General features: G+C 40.5%; 1 pseudogene; it reads left to right on the top strand.

The window, feature by feature from the left end:
• Positions 1 to 17,260: 17,260 nt before the first annotated feature.
• LOC129411814 (uncharacterized) lies at positions 17,261 to 18,744 on the top strand (annotated as a pseudogene).
• Positions 18,745 to 19,232: the final 488 nt, after the last annotated feature.

Genomic DNA, 19,232 nt, shown 5'->3' with positions numbered 1-19,232 from the left:
ATAAATAAATCTGATGCTTGCAGTTTACTTTGTCCCGTTTTCAAAAGCGAAACTGAGTTTAGTGCAATAAAAATCGTCTATACTGTCTATTTTGTCCTTATTATATGTCGAAGAAAAAAATGGTTAAAGACAAATTTTCAAAACAGAGATATCTGGTTTGCAAATGAATTCTATTTAAAGGGTCTGTATATGACTCATACCGATACTGGAATTGAACAGATACTGAAAATGTAGCTGTATCGGGGATTGGCTTTCAAAAATTGGTTCAGTCGGAACCCTGATTGGGCCATTAATTGGATGATTTTGACTTAGAACATCTCATAGGGCCTGTTTACAGGAGAACACTTGCGGGTCAAAACGACAAAATATTTTATCGGAAGTGCCTTTTGTTTGGACGGTGACAGTGTTTTTGGAGCTTAAAAAACACAAAAATTTGAAACCACCCCAACCAACCCAAGTTGAATACGCTCCGCCGTAGCGTTTCCATCTACACTGTCCAAGACGCAAAACTCTGGTCAGATCTGCTCACGTCACACACATCACCACCTAGAGCAGGGGTGGACAAACTTTTTGACTCGTGGGCCACAAAGATTCAAAAATTTGATGGAACAGCCAAACCAGGAGGAGATGGATGGAGCTGATGGCCGATGTCCAAAAGCTTTTTTTATTTGTAAATAACGTTTGGGCAAAAAAAGCGTCAGATATTATTCTTGCTTTGGACCACAGCTTATTTTGCCAAAACGTTATTTAAAAATAAAAAAGCTTTTGGACATCGGCCATCTGAGTGTGCTATGCATTTTTTTTACTTTTATGTTATTGAAACATTCCATAATTGAAAATCATTACAAAGCATTACAACTATATATCTTAAAACACTGAAAGTTATTATGATTATTATTCAAGTTCGGCTGGCCCAATTAAAAAGATTTAAGGGCCGCATATGGCCTCTGGGCCGTAGTTTGCCCAAACCTGACCTAACGTCAGCACCTAGCTGCCTGGCATGCATACCCGGTCAAATTCCACACACTTTGGCGTCACCATATGCATGCAGATTTCCTCCCGAAAATGCTTGTCTACACGCGGGGAAAAAAGTGAAGACGCGACGCCACTTTTGCATCTTCTGTTCAGACTGTCATCATATAAATGCAGCCTAAATGTTTACCATTTTCTGTCCCTACACTAGTACTGATTAATTTCGGTTAATATCAGGAATCGGCAGATATTTACTTTCTTCCATGTATTTAAGCAAAATTTGTCTTGCCTCAGTACAGATATATTGTGTAAGCAGCTCTCGAGGTCAAATAAATTCACTAATCAGGAAGTGCACATTAGGCAAAACTTCATTCTGGTCTCACTTATAAAACTCATCGTGGTCAATAATTAGGAGGCTGAGAATGCATAAGGTAAGTGAGGAATATATGCATCCTGAATTTTGGACTTCCAGTCATCAAAAGCAAAATCCCGATCCCTCGCTCAACCTTGGTTATGAATTTAAAAAGTCAACACCAAAGTGAAAGGCACCAGCTGTTCTCCAAGAAACACCTTCCACTGCAAAACGACCAAGACATGATGTTGCTGTAAAACCACAAGAACAAGAAAGTGCGAGCTCAGCCTGCTTGTCTTCTGCGCCTCTCGCTTAACAAACAGGAATTTGCTTTGATGTCGCTCCACATACAAAATGTTCACTACAAACTTCAGATGATTTAGGCAGTAAAAGGTTTCCTTTTTGGTCCTTCCTGTGTATCAGTACTGCCTATCACCTTCGCCTTTCACTGTTTTTCAATTCTGTTGGGAAGGGAAACAGTTTGAACGGAAGTTTGCAGTCACACAGATCTGATTCCCTTTTGCATTTATGGAGTTTGCAATCTTCCGAAGCCCATTTCTCAAGCCATTTTCCGGTTCTGTTAGGATATCCAACAACCACACAATTACGATGTCCGAATTCCAAAACTAAAATAATATCAGAACCAGAAACAAGAGCGATCTGCTTCAAAAGACTTGAAAAGATCAGCTTTGACAATAGATGCATCCCACTGGGAGATCAAACATGGCAGTTTGATGCTCACTTTTTCGGAGGATCCTTCCCAGTATGCATTGCGCGATGACCGCAAGTCCAGAATTCAAGATGCATGTATAACTGAACCTCTGCAAACTGTTTAAGAATGAACTAGTTCTGTTTTTCAGATTTTTAAGTCAGTAAAAATCAGCTACAGCGCCTTTAACATGCACCAAGAGTTTAGAAGAGCCTGTGCCTTTAAATCCCACATTTCCGTAGTGTGGGATAAAACGCTATAGTCCAGAGATTGCTTTCATTAATTGGACCTGACTGGGGCATATTGAGGAATACATTTCATTAGTTAAAGTGGAGGGCCCTGCTTGTGTGTGGCGCTTATGGAAGCAGAGGGATGAGATGCATTTGACCCCACGAGCTGACACACTGTTACACTTCCTCTGACCTCATTCTTAACGCAGTGTTTGGGTCCAAGCTGCTGTCTTTGCACACGGCCCTAAACGAGCCCAATGCGCCGGGAATCACTGTCTGTACATGTGATTGTGCTAAAGAGACAGGAGGACATCTTTACATCTTATCTAACAAATAATATAGGCACTTAAGATAATTAATCCGACCGAGAGTATAAATTAATTAGTGCTTTGAAGTGACTGCTACAACAACAGCTTTTGATTTTCCTAGCGAATAAGCTGACACTATAAAAAATAAAAACACATGAAAAATATGTCACATTAAAGTGTTAAAAATAATGGTCTGTGTATTGAAGGAACGTGTATTTTTAGCCACACGTATCCCAATAAATGACATTGATTTAACACACACTCTGAGCTACATGAAACAAATTAATGAAACAAAACACAACTCCATAGATGAAGAAAGAACATTACAGCAAACACCAGAAAATAGAGTAATATCTGTACGTTTATAAATAAATAAAAATACGTGTTTGTTTGTTTATTTTCTTCGGTCAGTGAACATAATCATACATCATATTACAACGATTTAACACAAAAAACTAAAGTTATTCTACAGACCAAAGGGGTTTAGGCTGAAGTTTTAACACTTATTTTGACTGACCCTGTTAATATATAGAACAGGAAACAAGACGGCAGAACTATTTACAGAAAACAACACAAAATTCATCTCATGAGTGCAGGAAAGAATATGTACTCAAATCTAAATGCTCTGTAAATTGTCTTTGTGACATACGTCTGTCAGAAGTACTATATAACTAAAGACTTACTTACTTTTGTTATACACTCACACACAATACAGACACACAATTCAATACACATCGATGTTCATACACACACAAACACACACCAACCATGTACATAACACATGTCAAACTCAGGCCTGGGGGCCAAATTTGGCCCATAATATAATTATATCTGGCTGACGAGATCATATCAAATATGTATTAGAGCTGCCCACCGGCTACAGATAGACTATAGAGACATTATTTAATTAAAATGTTGTTATTATATTATATTATTCTTGTTATGGATTCAATGTTTAAGCAAAACTATAATTAAAACAATATTTTAATAAGAAAAGGTTTAACATTACATATCTCGAAAAGGAAAGAAAACAAGCAGATGTTGTTAATATTTTTCAGTAAATATTTAGTTTGGCAAACAAATTTATTTTAATTTTGGCTCTCTGTGAATTTGAGTTTAACACCCCTGATGTACAGGTTAATATTTATACCTATTGGTTTATAAATACAATTCATATAATTGAGGGATACAGTTAATCTGTAAATTACATGAGGTAAAATATAAAATATGATTTATTCTATTTCTCTGTATTTCTCTATAATTCTGGTCTTATACTTTTTTTTTTTTTTTTTTTTTTTTTTATGTGTAAATTGTTTCAGAGCCTTTTAATGTTTCCAAACTGTTCCACAGATTAACACCTCATCGACTTTTCGGGCTGGTCCTCACGTGAGCTTTCTGAAAGAGGCTCGATCCTCTCAGATTGTCCTCACTCTCTCTGGGTTTAGACATTTCACACATACACTGAGGGAGCATATTATTATGTGCCTTAAACATGACAACTGCAGTATTGTCATGAGATCAATGAGATCATGTCATTTTTATGTATTTAATGGAATAAAGAGAGCATTTGTTGGGGCATAGTAATCTGCATTAGTGACATACTCTTACAGATTATTAGTTTTTCTCTATAAATTATATTGTAAAAGCAGAAAACTCCACACTGTCCTCGTCTAATTATAAACATTTTATAGAAAGCAAACTTAGAAAGAGCCATCTGAGCCACAATATGAGTATATAGATGAGAGCTGATTGCTGTTTGGTCCACCCTGACTCACTTTCTGTCTGAAAACTCTCAGCTAAAGCTGTGCCAGAGGTCAGACAATGTGAACACTTGCGTAGCGATGTGCCAAAGGTTTTTTTTTAGAACTAAGAGGTAGTTAAGATATATTCAAGCAGGCGTATTATCAGAGTGTATTCAGAGTTTTTAACCAGGCCATAGCTGTTTCCTTATTTTCAAGACACCATTTTGACGATCAAGCGCCACTGGCAGACGGCCATTGCTCTTTGCTTAATTTGTTTTATTTGGTTCAGCGTCGTGTAGTCATTTTGGTGTGAATGAAAATAGAAACTGCTACTTGCTAGTGTGATGTGCAGCTATCCATCGCAGTAACCGACTCTATATGCTGCGATGATGTTTACTGTAACGTCTGCTCCCATTGAGACTTCTTTTCTTAAGTCATTTTAGAAGAATACTGCATTTTAAAATGTGCAAATTCCAACATGAGCATTCACGGGTGTTGTAGATTATAACTGTATAGCAGGCTCAAGCAGGATCTGTTCTTTAATACCTAGAACTGATTTTATCTTTTGCTACAGGGACAGTGTTTGACCATTGAATCTACATAAATAAACATAAAGCCCTGCAGGAATTCTCTTTACATATGAATGACTAAACACAAAGACTATGGTGTCAAACGGAAATGAAAAATGCCCTTTAAAGTTTATGTTGAAATCAGGATGCTAACATTTGTAATTTGTCAACGATCAGTTTGGTCCACAGCCAGTCCTCTGTCAGCGTTTGGTTTGGAAACGTTTTCAGCTTCAGTTTTTGCCTCATCACCACAAACAGATGATGATGAGCATAAACCGTGACCAAGGAGCACACACCTTATCACGCACACGGGATGTAGTCCTGGAGAAAGTGTAGGCTGCTTACATGTTTTTGCCAGACAGTAGGGGGCGTAAGCTTTCCCGACTCTCTGACATGCACATCACTACACCATAAGGCAATTAATCAAATTTTGTATGCGATTTCGAACTCTTCAAACTCATATAATCGAGTTGAAATGATTTAAAGCTTAGCAAAGTTTATGTTGAGATATTTTTTATATAAATAGGTATATTTATTTTAGTTTTTAAATATAGAGATTGTAGAACAGCTGTATACCATAAATTCTGGACTATAATCTGTTACTTTTTTCTGACATTTTGAACCCTGCAGCTAATAAAACGATGCAGCTGATATATGGTCGGACTCTTTGTTTGGCACATTGCCCAGTCATATTGTATATACGGTCTATGGTTTGGCAACACAGCACATACACGCAGCCTCAGTGCAGAAAACACAGCTGTCTGTGCAGACATGGATCTAGGGTTCACATGAAGTTGATACACTAGCTCGCAATATTGTCCGCACACTCAAACAGTTTATCACTGTGTGATAAAATAAGTAATGATGCTAAATGAACATTAGTGAGCGGGATACATCTTACTCATATATGTAAATGACGAGAAGAAACGTCTCAAACTTCAGTAGCCGGACATCCACTCATACCTGATTGATAGAACTAACCCCGCCCCCGAGAGAGTCTGAAATCTGCTGAAATTCCCCAAGACACTGACATGATCCAGATGGGACAGTGGCTCTTTCTGCAGGAGACATGTGCAGTAGAGTGCAGGGAGAGATGAAGAAGATGCTCGTTTCATGGTGTTTTCAACAGTTATTTTGCGTTTCATACACACACAGTCCTCATGGAACACACACGAAGAAATGCAGATGATGCAGCTTTTAAGTTAACAGCAATTGATGCGGCTGTGGAAGAAGGAAATCGAGCTGCTGCATGTGAGCTCGGCATCAGTGAGTCGATGGTGAGATTTTGGCAATTTTAGCGTGACGAACTGACTCAATGCAAAATGTCAACAAAGGCTTTCACAGGCGATAAAAGCAGACGGCCAGAACTTGAAAACATTCTTGAAAACTTGGACACCTGCCACTTATATTCAGGTGTGGCCTATATATGTACAATTTTAAAATTTTGTTAGAATTTAGTTGATGCGGCGTATATTCAGGTGTGCTCAAGAGTCCGGAAAATACGGTATATAGTTTGTTTCAGATACATTTATGTTTTTCTATGCCTTATTTCATGTTCAAAGTATATTTTTTTATTCATTTTATGTTTTATACATTGCAAAACTGCTCTAAGGTGCATATTTGTAGCCTGTATTTATTTTCAATTTGAAAGTTTTGCCTAAATTATCAATAACAAAGTGTTCTGGTTTCAGTTTTTGCTTTATCACTGAGCTCCAGTTTAATTTAATAACCATGTCACTGCTCAGAACACAGGTAATGTAACATGTTGTATAAGAACAACACTTGACACGCTCTGACCCTCTCACACTCACGTCCACACGCCTCCATACATATTCACAAAACACTACAACCAGTGGGCTCCAGCCTCATGAGCGCTCCCATATAAATACATGTAAGGTCATAGGCTTTCATGTGGAAAGGCCCGCGTCTGGGGATCTAGCATTGGGGGAGATTTGCATAACCAGGAGTCAGATATTATTTCAATAAGCCGAGCTGCTCTGAATTCACTACAGCAGCGTGACGAGAAATCCCATGTATACACAGCGTCGCTATGGACACTGTCAAACGCCTATAATAGAAGTGCTGAGTTAAGGACTAGCCAAGGAGGGTATATTTCATTTATCCACCTTGACTCCTGACACGTAGAGAGCGGGGAAGGGGGGTGGATACTCGCAGCTCCCAGGTGAACCATAATCCCCTCTTTTACGATCTTTAATGTACATATAAATTGTTTGCTCGTTGCTCTCCTCGCTCGGATCTGACAGGGCATCCTTACTGCGCATAACCTGAAGCAATTAACTTATTATGTTTGTTTTAATCTGAATATATCTCACTGCTCATCCAGAAATTCACAAGGCTTTGGGGGGGGAAGGAGCTGGAGCCATCAATGCAACGCAATCATCTAAGAATAAACACGCGGTTGCACAGGCCAATTTACATAATGAACTAAAGAAAAAAAATACTTTGAGCTTGAAACCTGGAACAAATTGGAAGAGATATTTCTGTAGATGTGATTAGACCGAGCGGATAACTCTGAGAAACTGTACATTTAAATAGAATTACGCAAAAACCCAAATATTTAAACAATAAATATATATTGATCGTGACCCGTTAGCATCCCGAGATGTAACTGCAGCTCACAATTATGCCATGCCCTGCCTGCACCAGCGCTTCCATTAATTTCCTCATTGATTGGCTAGACACTCGGATCACCTAGCAAGATCTAAATCAGTCACTAATTAAAAGAGCAAGATGAAAAGGAGCAGACACGACAGGCCTGCAGGAGAGGAAGGTGGGACTCCCTGCTACATCCTCACACCAGCGAAAAGGGAGAAGAAGAAGCTCCGTAAACGTACACACATGCATTTGACTCTAAACGGCACGATGGATTCAACTGGTGTGAGGAACAGTGTATTTAAAGCTGCACTGTGTAACTTTTCTGCTGGGAGTGTTCGTCCTAGAGCTGTAGTCGACTAACAAACGGTTCTGACACATTTCCCCATGTTGAAATTATAAGACATTAAAGAATTTTGAATAATTTCTAATCTTTTTGTAATTATTTTATTGACTATTTTGTTCCAATATTGCTGTTTCAATTAAATGTTGAAAAGAAAAAGAAATGGGCTATGTTTAATGTCCAAATTGGCGACTTATGCATCCTTTTATTACTGTTCAATTAGTGTTTTTACTAATTCTTCAGAGAAACACGATCACTCAGTCAACAATAAAATATCCTCATTAATGTTCAATAATGGTCAAATCCACCTTTATTTTGTGATTTATGAATAATGTTTATTGATTTGGGTCACAAAGTTTTGTCACTTTTACAATACACAAACCTTGTATTTAAAAATAAAGTTTGGGAAACACTGGTTTAGTCGACTAAAACGTGTTGTGGCATTACCAAAAATCTCAAAGCTAACCCTATGATACAAAAATATATAGTGCACTGATAAGAAAAAGTACTACATTTGCACATTTGCATGTAAAAATGCTGCATAAATTCATAATTAATTCCCAGATGTCCAGCTTAACTCACTCCACGCTCTTTTCTTTCTGCTGTTCTCCAAATGATTCCTTTAAAATCAATCAAATAAAGATAAAATGCTGGTTAATTAAGACACTTCCACTGCCTAATGACTGAAGACCTATAACTCTAGCTTGTCTCCATGGAGATATTATAGCTTTTTGCCTGAAATGTTCCACAATGTATATGGCTTTAAACATATCTTGTATTTATTCAATTACAGAGAAAACACAAGACAATACCTTGAAAACGTGCTTCTCCACAGATTTAACATATAACTTGGCCTGGTGATGTCTCTTTTCTCCATGTAAATTAATACGTTTAATGCTATACTGAGGAACTTTCTAAGCAAAGCAAGGACATCTCTATGGAGACAAACACGTCCTCTACTGGCTAATACATTAACAAGAGCAATAAAAGAAAAAGCATCAGGAAAATCTGAAACCAGCCAAAGCCGACCACTGCAAGAGACAAAACCTCATCATGGACTGGGACGGTGCCAGGGTCGTCCACGCTGAACACAACAGACACCAGCGCTGGATCAGAGAGGCCATCGAGATCCACAAACAGATAATGATGAGCATAAACCGTGACGAAGGAGCATACACCTTATCATGCACACGGGATGTAGTCCTGGACAAGGTGTAGGCTTTGCCAGACAGTAGGAGGCGTAAGCTTCCTCTACTCTCTGACATGCACATCACTACACCATAAGGCAATTAATCAAATTTTGATCGTGATTCTGGACTCTCCAAACTCATATAATCGAGTTGAAACGATTTAAAGCTTAACAAAGTTTATGTTGAGATGCCTCTACTCTCTGGCAGGAACATCACTAAACCATAAGGTAATTTTTTGTGTGTCAAACGATCTCCAAACTCATATAATAAAGTTGAAACGATAAAGCTTAGCAAAGTTTATTTTGGGATATTTTTTATTTTATTAATTTATTATAATTTTTTTCAATATAGAGTTTGTAGAACAGCTGGACATATAGTTTATTTTGGACACATTTATGTTTTTCTATGTCTTATTTCATGTTCAAAGCATATTTTATTAATTTTATGTTTTATACATCACTGTTTTTAAAGAAAACTCCTGCACACTGTCTCACTCTTGATTTTTCTTTTATTGGTACGACGTTTCGGTCACTCAGACCTTCCTCAGGTATGAGGACAGCTCCTTCCGCTTTCCTTATACAAGTAAAGGGACTGACCTCTCAAGAGTAATGATCCAGTCACAGCAGGGAAAAATAATACATTTACAATTAGACCCCAATAAAGCTACACACCAATCTCTTGTGAATTAAAACACCTGGATAATTAATTAGAAAAATATATAAAGTTAATTGTCAACATTTGTTGCTATACTGCACCATCACTACACCTTCACTACACCATCACTACACCTTCACTTACACCATCACTTACACCATCACTTACACCATCACTACACCTTCACTACACCATCACTTACACCATCACTTACACCATCACTACACCTTCACTTACACCATCACTTACACATTCACTACACCATCACTACACATCACTACACCATCACTACACATTCACTTACACATCATCACTTACACATCACTTACACCATCACTACACACTTACACATCACTTCACTTACACCATCACTTACACCATCACTTACACCATCACTTACACCATCACTACACCTTCACTTACACCACACTTACACACTTCACTACACCATCACTACACACTTCACTTACACCATCACTACACCATCACTTACACCATCACTTACACCTTCACTTACACCATCACTACACATTCACTACACCATCACTACACATTCACTACACCATCACTTACACCATCACTTACACCATCACTTACACCATCACTTACACCATCACTTACACCATCACTACACATTCATTACACCATCACTACACATTCACTACACATCACTACACATTCACTACACCATCACTACACATTCACTACACCATCACTACACATTCACTTACACCATCACTACACCATTCACTACACCATCACTTACACACTTCACTTACACCACACATACACATCACTACACCATCACTTACACCATCACTTACACCATCACTTACACCATCACTTACACCATCACTTACACCTTCACTTACACCTTCACTTACACCATCACTACACCATCACTTACACCACTTCACTTACACCACATTCACTACACATTTCACTACACCATCACTACACATTCACTTACACCATCACTTACACCATCACTTACACCATCACTACACCATCACTTACACCATCACTTACACCATCACTTACACCATCACTTACACCATCACTTACACCATCACTTACATCACACACTTCACTTACACCTTCACTTACACCATCACTTACACCATCACTTACACCCACTTACACACTTACACCATCACTTACACCTTCACTTACACCTTCACTTACACCATCACTTACACCATCACTTACACCTTCACTTACACCATCACTTACACCATCACTTACACCATCACTACACATCACTTACACCATCACTTACACCATCACTTACACCATCACTTACACCATCACTTACACCATCACTACACCTTCACTTACACATCACTTACACCATCACTACACCATCACTTACACCATCACTTACACTACACTTCACTTACACCATCACTTACACCATCACTTACACCATCACTACACCATCACTTACACCATCACTTACACATCACTTACACCATCACTACACCATCACTTACACCATCACTTACACCATCACTACACATTCACTACACCATCACTACACATTCACTACACCATCACTACACATTCACTACACCATCACTACACATTCACTACACCATCACTACACATTCACTACACCATCACTTACACCTTCACTTACACCATCACTTACACCATCACTTACACCATCACTTCACCTTCACTTACACCATCACTTACACCATCACTACACCATCACTACACCATCACTTACACTTCACTTACACCATCACTTACACCATCACTTACACCATCACTTACACCATCACTTACACTTCACTTCACTTCACTTACACCTTCACTTACACCATCACTACACCTTCACTTACACCATCACTACACCTTCACTTACACCATCACTTACACCATCACTACACCATCACTTACACCATCACTTACACCATCACTTACACCATCACTTACACCATCACTTACACATCACTTACACACTTCACTACACATTCACTACACCACCATCACTTACACCATTCACTACACCATCACTTACACCATCACTTACACCATCACTACACCTTCACTTACACCTTCACTTACACTTCACTTACACCTTCACTTACACCATCACTACACCTTCACTTACACCATCACTACACATTCACTTACACCATCACTTACACCATCACTACACCATCACTTACACCATCACTTACACCTTCACTTACACCTTCACTACACCATCACTTACACCATCACTTACACCATCACTTACACCTTCACTACACCATCACTTACACCATCACTTACACCTTCACTTACACCATCACTTACACTTCACTACACATCACTACACATTCACTACACCATCACTACACTCACTACACATCACTTACACATTCACTACACCATCACTACACATCACTACACCATCACTACACATTCACTACACCACACACTTACACATTCACTTACACCATCACTACACATTCACTACACCATCACTACACACATTCACTACACCATCACTTACACCATCACTTACACCATCACTACACCCACTTACACCATCACTTACACCACTTCACTTCACCACACACCATTCACTACACCATCACTTACACCATCACTTACACCACTTCACTTACACATCACTTACACCTTCACTTACACCATTACACCTTCACTACACCTTCACTTACACCATCACTTACACACTTACACTTACACACTTCACTTACACACTTCACACACTACACCTTCACTACACCTTCACTTACACCATCACTACACCTTCACTTACACCTTCACTACACCTTCACTTACACCATCACTACACCTTCACTACACCTTCACTTACACCATCACTACACCTTCACTTACACCATCACTTACACCATCACTTACACAATCACTTACACTTCACTACACCATCACTACACCTTCACTTACACCTTCACTACACCATCACTACACCTTCACTACACCATCACTACACCTTCACTTACACCTTCACTACACCATCACTACACCTTCACTTACACCTTCACTACACCATCACGTGACGATACAGAGGAAGGCTACAGGAAGGAGTCAAAACATGCAGAGCAGGTAAACAAAATTCTGTCTGACAAGAATAGAAGTGGATCTTTTTTTTTTTTTTTTTTAAATTGTAAATAACCAATACTTTTTAAGCCATCAGAAATGTAAGAAGTGAATGTTAAGTGCCTCTGGTTATGTTAAAGGAGGAAATTAACAAGAACAAATCTGAACTAAACCTTGACCACAATTTTGATTCATTACAACAATAAGCGACTGTAAAGTGAAGTACCTTGTTAATATTTGGAACAGCCATTTGAACACCAGCCACCTCTGCCGTGCCCTACATTAAAATACAGTATAAACTTCACCCATACGGAGAACACATTACATCCAAGTGCACTGCATAAATACCCAACGCTATTCACAAGGTCACACAGACACTTTGTATAAATGTGCCCACAAAAATATGCTGAAAATATTTTTAGCAGCAGTGAAGCCAGTCTCTCAGTTGCAAATACCACGTGTCGCTTAAACAGAAGTCAAACCCGATCCTGTCTCCTTAAGAAGTAACACTGCATAACAATGTGCACTGCAAAAAAGGACCACGGAAATAGGCTGAGCTGAAGCTGGAGGACAGGGATGATTTTACTGGTGGAATTTGCTGTATAAGTGTCAGATTGCAGATGTTTTGACCTGGTTTAGAGTTGATATCTTTGTAATTACTGGGCCTATTCACAGGAAACAGAAGATTTTTTTTTTTTTATTGAACCTCTTCCCTGTGAGCATAAATAAACAAAAGTCAGATTATTTATTCACAATATCTTCAAAAACTGGTGTCAGTGTTCCAAAAACTCCAAAAACGTTGTGAGTTGAAATGACTTTAAGACATAAGGTTATTAATGTGACACTTTTATGGAGCCAATCTCAAATAAATACAGATAAGGTTCAATATTTGTGGATCATAATTTTTTATATTTCTTTCAAAAACAGAGAATTATAGTTATAATAGTTATATAGGCCCCTCTTCTCCATCTGAAAATATGGCATCAACATATTTTAGAACACAAGCGCAGTCTAAGTTGAAATTACGTCCCTCACTATAATGCGGTTCAACTTTCATGGACTCAATGTTTCGCGGATTTTTTATTTATTTTTTGTGCAATTGTGTCCTGATTGGTTAAGGGACTGTAGATCATTGTCAATCAATCTCCGCCGTGCCATGTGATTCTGAAGTGCTGCATCTTTGCAAGTTTTCTTCTCTACAAAACCCACAATGTCGACAAAATGCTCTGCACCGACAAAGGCTCCTGCGGTCGCACGTAAAAGGCAGAGGAAGATGCAAACCATTGCACAAAAAGTTGGACTTCTGGACATGCTGCGGCTGTAGGAAGCCATTACAGGATAAATTAATCTTCGGTTTATTACATAAAGAAGGAGGAAAATAACATAAGGATGATAGCAGCTAGAGGCGAGCAAAAATATCAAAAAATCGATGTATTGTATCGTTTAATATGACGATACAGTTTCAATATCCAGGACTGCTGTATCGATATATCACCAAGAGTATTTTTTGGTATAATTTATATTTTACTACATTATTTTATTACAGCGCTACAGTTTTGTTGCTTGTTCAGAGGAAGGAAACTTGTTTATGCAACACATTTGACATTTTCACTGTTTTGATGATTAAAATGTTTGTGTTTCATTTGAACTTTGCACAAGAAGTGGTTTAACAAAGACTTTTAGTATCACAGCCATGATTTAGCCTTTATTTTTTATTAAACCATATTGAATCGATTTGAAATATATCGTACTGAACTGAAAGTGCACTGTATCGAGATATGTATCGTATCGACAACTTCTTAATGATACCCAGCCCTAATAGCTGAAATAAGTTTTAAGAAGAATGCAAAAAGGGTTAACTGTCCTGGCTGAGAAAAGTGTATAAGTGTGTGGTGAGGGGTTTTACAGTCTTAAAACTGATATAATAATAAAGCTGACTACTTTGCGGATTTCGCCTATTGAGGGTTATTTTTAGAACGTAACCCCCTGTGATAAACGAGGGACCACTGTAGTTGATTTCAGATCCTTCATTTTAGGATTTAGGTTTGAGTTGTTTAGATGTACTGACCTGCTGAACCTAGACTATTTGATTTGTTTCAAGATGTTTCTGTCACACTTGCACACTCCAAAAAACTGAGACTCAACCTGGACTAGAACAGGACCAAACCAAGTCTACATCAGGACTAAATCAGGACAAAGCCAGGACCAAACAAGGACAAGAGTGAATGCAACCAAGTCAATACTGCATCTTATTTCAAGCCTTACTTATCTAATTCACAAACTTATTTTAAAATTTGAAGATGCACTGTGCAATTTATCAAATCTTAATAGAATTGAAAGCCAAATGATTCAAGTTGTCAATGAGAAGCTGTGGTCATTTTTCAAAGAGAGGTCTCCAGCCAGTCCTCTGTCTGTAAAAGTAAGAGCTTCAGACTCTGGAAGGATAATTTGTACTCCTTCTTGGCACTGATTAAAAGTATGTTCATGAAATTAAGATCGAACACCATTTTTATTTGTTAAGAACATTTACTGAATCCACAGTCAATAGAAGAAAAGAAATTGCAGCCCTAACTCACTATTTCCTGGCAAAGATCTGCAAGCAGTTTCTTTTCAGGTAGATTAAGTTACTGTGTTGCCTGAAATGTTCCAGAGCTGGCATTAAACTTGTCTGTCTCCATGGCGACAAGTTTCAGGTCATTTCAGTGGAGAGATGACAAAATCCTAGTAAGAATCCATCTTTTTCATTATATTTTTGACCAATGAAACATATATACAATTGTTAATACTGTACAATAGCAATAACATCTCCATGGAGACAAGCATGAAAAGTTACGTAGTGCACTTTAATTAACACTGAACTGGTGTAATTTGAAGCCACTCCATATTTATTTTTTGCAGTGTGTGAATGTGCGGCTTCACAGCACATCTGGCCCCTCTCGCTCGTGCAGAGGTGCGAGGAACACTGGTGTCACCCTGTGCTAAAAACACTGCAGGATCAGGCCAGCACAGGAAATAATGCACCGCGTGACTGAGAGGAAGAGGAAGAGGAAGAGGGAGAGGGAGAGGGGAGGAAGAGGGACAGGGGAGGAGAGGAGGAGGAGGAGGAGAGCCAAGGAAGGAGGAGAGGAGGAGAAGGAAAGCAGAGAAAGATTAGAAGGAGCAGAAGAGGGGATAGTGAGGTGCAAAAGAGGCAGGAGGAGAGGAGGGGACGAGAGGAGGAGGAAGAGAGGGACAGGAGAGGAAGAGGAAGAGGAGAGAAAGAAGAGAGAAAGAGGAGAGGAAAGGGAGAGGATTAGGAGACTTTGACTTTTAACAATACAGTTTTGTCACTTAAAAATATGCGAAACTGTGCAATCACACACCCCACAAAGTCATATGATCCTGCCCCTCACGGCCCTACAGATGAACGACTAACTGCCCCTCACACTGGAGCTGGACTAACTGCCCCTCACACTGGAGCTGGATTAACTGCCCCTCACACTGGAGCTGGACTATTTGCCCCTCACACTGGGTCTGGACTAACTGCCCCTCACACTGGAGCTGGACTAACTGCCCCTCACACTGGGTCTGGACTAACTGCCCCTCACACTGGAGCTGGACTAACTGCCCCTCACACTGGGCTGGACTAACTGCCCCTCACACTGGAGCTGGACTATTTGTCCCTCACACTGGAGCTGGACTTACTGCCCTCACACTGGACTGGAGCTGGACTATTTGCCCTCACACTGGAGCTGGACTAACTGCCCCTCACACTGGAGCTGGACTAACTGGGCCCCTCACACTGGGCTGGACTAACTGCCCCTCACACTGGAGCTGGACTAACTGCCCCTCACACTGGAGCTGGACTAACTGCCCCTCACACTGGAGCTGGACTACTCCCCTCACACTGGAGCTGGACTAACTGCCCTCACACTGGAGCTGGACTAACTGCCCCTCACACTGGAGCTGGACTAACTGCCCCTCACACTGGAGCTGGATTAACTGCCCCTCACACTGGAGCTGGACTAACTGCCCTCACACTGGAGCTGGACTAACTGCCCCTCACACTGGAGCTGGACTAACTGCCCCTCACACTGGAGCTGGACTAACTGCCCCTCACACTGGAGCTGGACTAACTGCCCCTCACACTGGAGCTGGACTAACTGCCCCTCACACTGGAGCTGGACTAACTGCCCCTCACACTGGAGCTGGACTAACTGCCCCTCCCTCAGTCCTGCCCAAGGTCCACACTGCCCCAAAGTCGTCCACCTGCCCCACCACCAGGGCACTGCACTCCGGGTCTGTGCAGCTTGAGCCACACGAGGAAGAGGAGGAAAAAGAAGTGAGGAGACGAAGAAGAGAGGAAGAAGAGGTAAAGAGGATAAGGAAAAGGGAGGAAGCAGAGGGGAAGAGGATATGAAGATGAGAAAGAGAGCAGGAAGAGGCAGAGGAGAGGAAGAGGAGGAGAAAGAAGAGAGGATGGTGAAAGAAGGGCAGGAAGAGAAGAGAAGAGAAGAGAAGAAGAGGAAGAAGAGATGAAGAGGATAGGCAGAGGGGAGGAAGCAAACGGGAAGAGGATATGAGGAGGAGAGGACGACGGAAGAAGATGAGAGCAGAGCGGAGGAAGAGGAGGAGAAAGAAGAGAGGATGATTAGAGCAGGGCAGAAAGAGAAGAGAAGGAAGAGGAAGCAGAGAGGAAGATGAGAGGAAAAAAGAGGAAGAGGGGAGAAAAAGGAGACACAGCAGAGAGAAAGGGAAGAGATCATTAGGAAGAAGAAGAGAGGAAGAGGGGACGAAGAGGAAACGCTTAAGAGAGGAACATGGGAAGAAAGTGGTAATGAAAAAGAGAGGAACAGAAGAGGAAAAGGAGAGGAAGAGGAGACGGTGAAGAGGGATGAGAGCAGAGGGGAGGAAGAGGAGGAAAAAGAAGAGAGGACAGTGAGAGCAGGACAGGAAGAGATAAAAGAGAGGAAGAGGAGAGAGACAGGAGGGGAAGAAGAGACAAAAAAGAGAAGAAGAAGAGAGAAAGAAGAGAGAAAGGGAAGAGGAAAGCATAAGGAAGAAGAGCGAAGGAGTAGAGGAAGAAGAGAAGAAGTGGAGACAGAGCGGAGAGGCAGAAGAGAGGAACATGGGAAGAAAGAGAGGAGGAAAAAGAGAAGAACAAAAGAGGAAAAGAAAACGATGAAGAGAGGAAGTGGACAGAAAGAGGAGAGGAAGAAGAGAGGAGCAGAAAAGGAAGAGGAGAACATGAGGAAGAAGGGGGAGGAGTAGAGGAGAACGAAGACAAGAAGAGGAGGAGTGGAAGAGGGGAGGAAGAGACGCAGAAGAGAGGAAGAAGAGAGGAAAGGGGGATGAGGAGAAGACGCAGAAGAGAGGAAGAAGAGATGCAGAGGAGAGGAACATGAGAAGGAAGGGAGAAGGAAAGAGAGGAAAAGGAAAGGAAGAGGAGAGAAACTGGAGAGAAAGCATGAAGAAGAAAAAGAGGGGAGGAGTTGAGGAGAACAAAGACAAGAGGAGGAGGAGAGGAAGAAGAGAGGAAAAGGGGATAAGATGCAGAAGAGAAGAACACGGAAAGAAAGGGGGAAGGAAATGGAGAGGAAAAAGAGGAAGAGGAGACAAAGCGGAGAGGAAGTAGAGAGACAGCATGATGAAGAAGGGAGGAGTAGAGGAGAATGAAGACAAGAGGAGTAGTGGAAGAGGAAGAAGAGGAAGAGACAAAGAAGAGAGGAACATGGGAAGAATGGTGAAGGAGAAAGAAGAGAAAACGATGAGAGGAGGACAGGAAGAGAAGAGGGACAGGAGGGGAAGAGGAGATGAGAAAGAGAGGAAGAGAGGAGGATGAGAAGACGAAGAGGAGACAAAGAAGAGAGAAAGAGAAGAAGAAGAGAGTTGGAGAAAGGGAAGAGGAATGAAGACAAGAAGAGGAAGAAGAGAGGAAGAAGAGAAGGCAGGAGGGGAACAGAAGACAAAGAAGAGAGAAAGGGAAGAGGAAGAAGAGAGGATAGCATGGGAACGAAGAGGGGAGGAGTAGAGGAGAACAAAGGCAAGAGGAGGAGGACAGGAAGAAGAGAGGAGAAGACGCAGAAGAGAGGAACATGGGAAGAAAGACAAAAGGAAAAAGAAAGGAAGAGGAGACAAAACAGAGAGTAAGTAGAGAAAAAGCACGAAGAAGAAGAAGAGGGGAGGCGTAGAGAAGATCGAGGACAGGACGAGGAGAGACGGAGGAGAGGAGGAGGACAGGAGAAGAGGGAGAGGAGGAGGAATCGAAGCCCAAAGAGTAGATTAGAGAGGTGCTGCTGGGTAATGAGAGGATGTCAGGACCCCCATTGTCACGTCTGCACACGGCTCCCAACAGCAATAATCCAAAAATCCATGTTTTTGGCGTAACAAATGAAAGTATCTCATCAATTCGTCTCATTATAATAAGTATGAATGGGGCTCATTTGACTTGGTAACACAATGCAATTAGATAATAACATAATAAAGCTTGTTC

The sequence above is a fragment of the Boleophthalmus pectinirostris genome, unplaced genomic scaffold (assembly GCF_026225935.1).
Source record: "Boleophthalmus pectinirostris isolate CB_2022bp ecotype Guang Dong unplaced genomic scaffold, ASM2622593v1 HiC_scaffold_6, whole genome shotgun sequence".
Classification (NCBI taxonomy): Eukaryota; Metazoa; Chordata; class Actinopteri; order Gobiiformes; family Gobiidae; genus Boleophthalmus; species Boleophthalmus pectinirostris.
This window is presented reverse-complemented; position numbering and strand designations above follow the sequence as displayed.